The sequence below is a fragment of the Procambarus clarkii genome, chromosome 38 (genome assembly GCF_040958095.1).
Source record: "Procambarus clarkii isolate CNS0578487 chromosome 38, FALCON_Pclarkii_2.0, whole genome shotgun sequence".
Lineage (NCBI taxonomy): Eukaryota > Metazoa > Arthropoda > Malacostraca > Decapoda > Cambaridae > Procambarus > Procambarus clarkii.
The window spans coordinates 13,921,085-13,928,584 of NC_091187.1; the positions used below are offsets into that span (position 1 = coordinate 13,921,085).

The 7,500-nt window shown below is 49.2% G+C and overlaps 1 protein-coding gene across 1 annotated transcript in view; it reads left to right on the top strand.

Annotated features, from left to right (window-relative positions):
* LOC123771900 (major facilitator superfamily domain-containing protein 4A) overlaps positions 1-7,500 on the top strand; it is a gene marked incomplete in the record, with an annotated part of 75,531 nt that overhangs the window by 11,678 nt on the left and 56,353 nt on the right.

A 7,500-nucleotide genomic window follows, 5' to 3' on the forward strand; every position in this document is an offset into this window, starting at 1 on the left:
TTTACCCCTGTGATGAATACACAAACCACCTAGCGTGAGTCCTGGAGCTCATGACTCATCACAAAGGTGAGTAAATGAGCAAATCCAAACAAACATATATTGACCATTATCACAGTTAAGGTTATCTTGATATATTTTCGGGGCTTAGTGTCCCCGCGGCCCGGTCCTCGAGCAGGCCTTCACTCCCAGGAAGCAGCCCGTGGTAGCTGTCTAACTCCCAGGTACCCATTTACTGCTAGGTAACAGGGGCATAGGATGAAAGAAACTCTGCCCATTGTTTCTCGCCGGCGCCCGGGATGGAACCCGGGACCACAGGATCACAAATCCAGCGTGTTGTTCGCTCGGCTCCTGCTAAGCCCCGAAATCATCTCAAGATAACCTTAAGATAACCCCCCCAAAAAATGAAAAAATTATCCCTCTACAGTAAACACTGGATATTGAGGACTATGGCCAAGCACTATGCGTTACATATTGCACATTCTCCTGACCATATCTGCAATATTTTTTTTTGAGATATATACAAGAGTTGTTACATTCTTGTACAGCCACTAGTACGCGTAGCGTTTCGGGCAAGTCCTTAATCCTATGGTCCCTGGAATACGATCCCCTGCCGCGAAGAATCGTTTTTTCATCCAAGTACACATTTTACTGTTGCGTTAAACAGAGGCTACAGTTAAGGAATTGCGCCCAGTAAATCCTCCCCGGCCAGGATACGAACCCATGACATAGCGCTCGCGGAACGCCAGGCGAGTGTCTTACCACTTCACCACGGAGACTGGTGAGACTGGTATGAGAAACAAATGCAGATTTGCCACTATAAAGATGAAGTAGATTATATTGGTTTATCTGTATTTAGATGAAATATAAAACACTGTAGAAAAACAGGTCATTTCTGGTATTATTGACGAGGGGGGGGGGGTCCTGTAGCACAGTAGCCTACGTCCTTGGCTCACAATCAGAGGATCTGTGGGTGTGTCAATTTTTCAAGGTGATGCAGAAACGATTGGGTATATTTTCGTTCACCTAATGCCTCTGCTTACCTAGCAGTATGCAGGTGTCTGGGGTGAGAGCGAGGGGGTGGGGGGGGGTGGGGGGATGGGGGGGTGGGGGGGAGGGTGACCCAAAGGTGTCGTTTTCCCTGTCCGTGAAGACCAGGAACACGACCAGGAACACGACCAGGAACACGACCAGGAACACGGCCAGGAACACGACCAGGAACACGACCAGGAACACGGCCAGGAACACGACCAGGAACACTACCATCATTAACGACCAGGAACACGACCAGGAACACGACCAGGAACACGACCAGGAACACGACCAGGAACACGGCCAGGAACACGACCAGGAACACGACCAGGAACACGACCAGGAACACGACCAGGAACACTACCATCATTAACGACCAGGAACACGACCAGGAACACGACCAGGAACACTACCATCATTAACGACCAGGAACACGACCAGGAACACGACCAGGAACACTACCATCATTAACGACCAGGAACACGACCAGGAACACGACCAGGAACACTACCATCATTAACGACCAGGAACACGACCAGGAACACGACCAGGAACACGACCAGGAACACTACCATCATTAACGACCAGGAACACGACCAGGAACACTACCATCATTAACGACCAGGAACACGACCAGGAACACGACCAGGAACACGACCAGGAACACTACCATCATTAACGACCAGGAACACGACCAGGAACACGACCAGGAACACTACCATCATTAACGACCAGGAACACGACCAGGAACACGACCAGGAACACGACCAGGAACACGACCAGGAACACTACCATCATTAACGACCAGGAACACGACCAGGAACACGACCAGGAACACGACCAGGAACACGACCAGGAACACGACCAGGAACACGACCAGGAACACGACCAGGAACCCCGTTAACTAACGCACGACCCTCAAGCACCTCCAGTAACAGTGCCGTTGAAGATATTAACGACGAAGCGGCCCACACTAACCACGACGACGGCGACCATGCCACAGGAACCAGCAACAGTAACACCAACAGTAACTGGAGCAACAGTAACACCAACAGTAACAGGAGCAACAGTAACACCAACAGTAACAGGAGCAACAGTAACACCAACAGTAACAGGAGCAACAGTAACAGGAGCAGCACCAACGACAGGTTCCGTCACCCAAGACGATGCATTATGTGGTAATATCCCCACAGACACAGTCAAGGGATTGCTTTACCAACAGTTCGGGGTAATCATCACTTAATAATCTTGGCACATCATCTTAAAACGTGAATCTTGGCCCAATCATCATTGGGCCAGATTCACGAAGCAGTTACGCAAGCACTTACGAACCTGGGGCCAGATTCACGAAGCAGTTACGCCTGCACTTACGAACCTGGGGCCAGATTCACGAAGCAGTTACGCAAGTACTTACGAACCTGGGGCTAGATTCACGAAGCAGTTACTCAAGCACTTACGAACCTGGGGCTAGATTCACGAAGCAGTTACGCAAGTACTTACGAACCTGGGCTAGATTCACGAAGCAGTTACTCAAGCACTTACGAACCTGGGGCTAGATTCACGAAGCAGTTACGCAAGTACTTACGAACCTGGGCTAGATTCACGAAGCAGTTACTCAAGTACTTACGAACCTGGGGCTAGATTCACGAAGCAGTTACGCCTGCACTTACGAACCTGGGGCCAGATTCACGAAGCAGTTACGCAAGCACTTACGAACCTGTCCATCTTTTCTCAATCTTTGGCGGCTTTGTTTACAATTATTAAACAGTTAATGAGCTCCGAAGCACCAGGAGGCTGTTTATAACAATAACAACAGTTGATTGGCAAGTTTTCATGCTTGTAATCTGCTTAATAAATGTAACCAAAGCCGTCAAAGGTTGAGGAAAGATGTACACGTTCGTAAGTGCTTGCGTAACTGCTTCGTAAATCTGACCCCAGGTTCGTAAGTTCTTGCGTAACTGCTTTGTGAATGTTTCCTCAGGTTCGTAAGTGCTTGCGTAACTGCTTCGTAAATCTGGCCCAAGCCAGCCTCGGGGCGTGGGCCCTGCAAGCATTTGCAGAGCCGAACACCTAACCATTTGAGGAGAAGCCGGTGTACCAAGTTGTTTTGTAAGGTAGCAAAATCACATCACAGAGGCCTGACTGCTCTCTTACAAGATCACCAGAAGGGAGGAGGTCGTGTTAATCGGAGCTCTAGTGAGTGTATTCTATACATGTGTGCATACAAGGGAGCCGGTCGGCCGAGCGGACAGCACGCGGGACTTGTGATCCTGTGGTCCTGGATTCGATCCCAGGCTCCGGCGAGAAACAATGGGTAGAGTTTCTTTCACCCTATGCCCCTGTTACCTAGCAGTAAAATAGGTACCTGGGTGTTAGTCAGCTGTCACGGGCTGCTTCCTGGGGGTGGAGGCCTGGTCGAGGACCGGGCCGCGGGGACACTAAAGCCCCGAAATCATCTCAAGATAACCTCAAGATATACATTCTATGCTGGTTGCCCGAGAGGGGGGTGGGGGGAAGGGGGGGTTGGGGAGGGGGGGTTTAGGGGGGAGGGGGGGCTCCATAACGACCCTGACCCTCTTCCTGTTATGATGAGCAAATTGAGATGTGGAGCGTTTCTAGTGGTCAATATTCCGCTTGTTTAAGGTGAGGAGCATTACGTCCCTTGGTGTGTGTGTGTGTGTGTGTGTGTGTGTGTGTGTGTGTGTGTGTGTGTGTGTGTATGTGTGTGTGTGTGTGTGTGTGTGTGTGTGTGTGTGTGTATGTGTGTGTGTGTGTGTGTGTGTGTGTGTGTGTGTGTGTGTGTGTGTGTATGTGTGTGTGTGTGTGTGTGTGTGTGTGTGTGTGTGTGTGTGTGTATGTGTGTGTGTGTATGTGTGTGTGTGTGTGTGTGTGTGTGTGTGTGTGTGTATGTGTGTGTGTGTGTGTGTGTGTGTGTGTGTGTGTGTGTGTGTATGTGTGTGTGTGTGTGTGTGTGTGTGTGTGTGTGTGTGTGTGTGTGTGTGTGTGTGTGTGTGTGTGTGTGTGTATGTGTGTGTGTGTGTGTGTGTGTGTGTGTGTGTGTGTATGTGTGTGTGTGTGTGTGTGTGTGTGTGTGTACTCACCTATTTGTACTCACCTATTTGTGCTTGCGGGGGTTGAGCTTTGGCTCTTTGGTCCCGCCTCTCAACTGTCAATCAACTGGTGTACAGATTCCTGAGCCTACTGGGCTCTATCATATCTACATTTAAAACTGTATATGGAGTCAGCCTCCACCACATCACTGCCTAATGCATTCCATCCGTTAACTACTCTGACACTAAAAAAGTTCCTTCTAACGTCTCTGTGGCTCATGTGAGTACTCAGTTTCCACCTGTGTCCCCTTGTTCGCGTCCCACCAGTGTTGAATAGTTTATCTTTGTTTACCCGGTCGATTCCTCTGAGGATTTTGTAGGTTGTGATCATGTCTCCCCTTACTCTTCTGTCTTCCAGTGTCGTAAGGTGCATTTCCCGCAGCCTTTCCTCGTAACTCATGCCTCTTAGTTCTGGGACTAGTCTAGTGGCATACCTTTGGACTTTTTCCAGCTTCGTCTTGTGCTTGACAAGGTACGGGCTCCATGCTGGGGCCGCATACTCCAGGATTGGTCTTACATATGTGGTGTACAAGATTCTGAATGATTCCTTACACAGGTTCCTGAACGCTGTTCTGATGTTAGCCAGCCTCGCATATGCCGCAGACGTTATTCTTTTTATGTGGGCTTCAGGAGACAGGTTTGGTGTGATATCAACTCCTAGATCTTTCTCTCTGTTCGTTTCATTAAGTACTTCATCTCCTATTCTGTATCCTGTGTTTGGCCTCCTATTTCCACCACCTAGTTTCATTACTTTGCATTTACTCGGGTTGAACTTCAACAGCCATTTGTTGGACCATTCACTCAGTCTGTCTAGGTCATCTTGTAGCCTCCTACTATCGTCCTCAGTTTCAATCCTCCTCATAATTTTTGCATCATCGGCAAACATTGAGAGAAACGATTCTATACCCTCTGGAAGATCATTTACATATATCAGAAACAGTATAGGTCCAAGGACTGACCCCTGCGGTACTCCACTCGTAACGTCTCGCCAATCTGAGACCTCACCCCTCACACTGACTCGTTGTCTCCTGTTACTTAGGTACTCCTGTATCCAACGGAGTACCTTCCCTTTCACTCCAGCCTGCATCTCCAGTTTTTTCACTAACCTCTTGTGTGGCACTGTGTCAAAGGCTTTCTGACAATCCAAAAATATGCAGTCTGCCCACCCTTCTCTTTCTTGCCTTATTTTTGTTGCCTGGTCATAGAATTCAAGTAACCCTGTGAGGCAGGACCTGCCATCCCTGAATCCATGTTGATGCTGTGTTACAAAGTTCTTTCGCTCCAGATGTTCCACTAGCTTTCTTCGCACAATCTTCTCCATCAACTTGCATGGTATGCAGGTTAGGGACACTGGTCTGTAATTCAGTGCCTCCTGTCTATCCCCTTTCTTGTATATCGGGACTACGTTAGCTGCTTTCCAAATTTCTGGCAGTTCCCCTGTTGCCAGTGATTTGTTATACACCATGGAGAGCGGGAGGCACAGTTCTTCTGCTCCTTCCTTTAGTATCCAAGGGGAGATTCCATCTGGACCTATAGCCTTTGTCACATCCAATTCTAGTAAACACTTCCTTACTTCCCCGCTGGTAATCTCAAACTCTTCCAGTGGTTCCTGGTTAGCTATTCCCTCTCTTATCTCTGGGATTTCTCCTTGCTCCAAGGTGAAGACCTCCTGGAATTTCTTATTCAGTTCCTCACACACTTCCTTGTCGTTTGTAGTGAATCCTTCTGCCCCTAACCTTAATTTCATAACCTGTTCCTTTACTGTTGTTTTTCTCCTGATGTGGCTATGCAGCAATTTAGGCTGAGTCTTTGCCTTGCTTGCGATGTCATTTTCGTATTGTCTTTCTGCCTCTCTTCTCATCCTAACATATTCATTCCTGGCATTCTGGTATCTTTCTCTGCTCTCCAGTGTCCTGTTATTCCTATAGTTTCTCCATGCCCTTTTACTTTGCTGCTTAGCTAGCCTACATCTCTGATTAAACCATGGGTTTCTCATCTTCATTTCACTGTTTTCCTTTTGGACTGGGACAAACTTGTTTGCTGCATCCTTGCATTTTTGCGTGATGTATTCCATCATATCTTGGGCCGTCTTTTCCCTGAGCTCTGTTTCCCATGCTATATCTGCTAGGCATTTTCTTATCTCCTCATAGTTTCCCTTTCGGTATGCTAACCTTTTGGTTTCGGTATCCCTTCTCGAGTTCAATAACCCTTCTTCAATCAGGTACTCAAACACCAATACACTGTGGTCGCTCATTCCTACTGGGTCCTCAAAACTGATTTCTCTTATGTCAGAGTCGTTCAGGGTGAAAACCAGGTCGAGTCTCGCTGGTTCGTCGTTTCCTCTCATCCTTGTGGGTTCACTGACATGCTGGGTTAAGAAGTTTCTAGTCGCCACCTCCAGTAGTTTGGCTCTCCACGTATCCTCGCCTCCATGCGGTTCCTTGTTCTCCCAATCAATCCTGCCGTGATTGAAGTCCCCCATGATGAGCAGGTGGGATCTATTTCTACAGGCAGAAGAGGCTGCCCTCTCAATTATAGTGTTAACTGCCATGTTGTTGCTTTCGTACTCTTGACTGGGTCTTTTGTCATTTGGTGGAGGATTATATATTACTGCTACTACTATCCTTGGTCCTCCCATTGTCATGGTGCCTGCTATGTAGTCTCTGAAACCCTCACAGCCCGGGATAGTCATCTCCTTAAAACTCCATTCCTTTCTCATGAGTAGGGCCACTCCTCCTCCTCCCCTACCTTCCCTCTCTTTCCTTATTATTGTGTACTCCTGGGGAAACACGGCATTCGTTATGATTCCAGAGAGTTTTGTTTCAGTGAGTCCAATTACATCTGGGTTCACTTCTTGTGCTCTTTCCCTTAGTTCACTTGCCTTGCTTGTGATCCCATCTATGTTCGAGTACATTGCCCTGAAACTAACTCTCTTCTGTTTCTCCTCTGGGGAGGACCTGTGGGGTCTGGGGTGAGCAGGAGCTGGGAGGATCTGGTATGGGGAGACTGGTGGAGGAGGAAGGGCTTGGGGGGGTAGGGGTGAGGGGGAGGGTAGGGGTAGGGGGAGGGTAGGGGGAGTGGGTGAGGGGGGAGTGGGTGAGGGGGGGGAGGGGGAGGGTAGGGGGAGTGGGTGAGGGGGGGGAGGGTAGGGGGAGTGGGTGAGGGGGGGAGGGTTGGGGGGGTGGGTTTTGGGGGGGCAATAAAGTGGGGAGGGCGTGGGGGGAAAGGGAAGGCTGAGGTGGTTGAGGAAGAGGGGAGGGTTTTGGGGAGTGGTGGAGAGGGGAAGGCTTAGGTGGGGTGGGGGAGAGTGGGGAGCTTAGGGGGGTGGGGGAGAATGAAGGGCTTGTGGGTGGGAGGGACG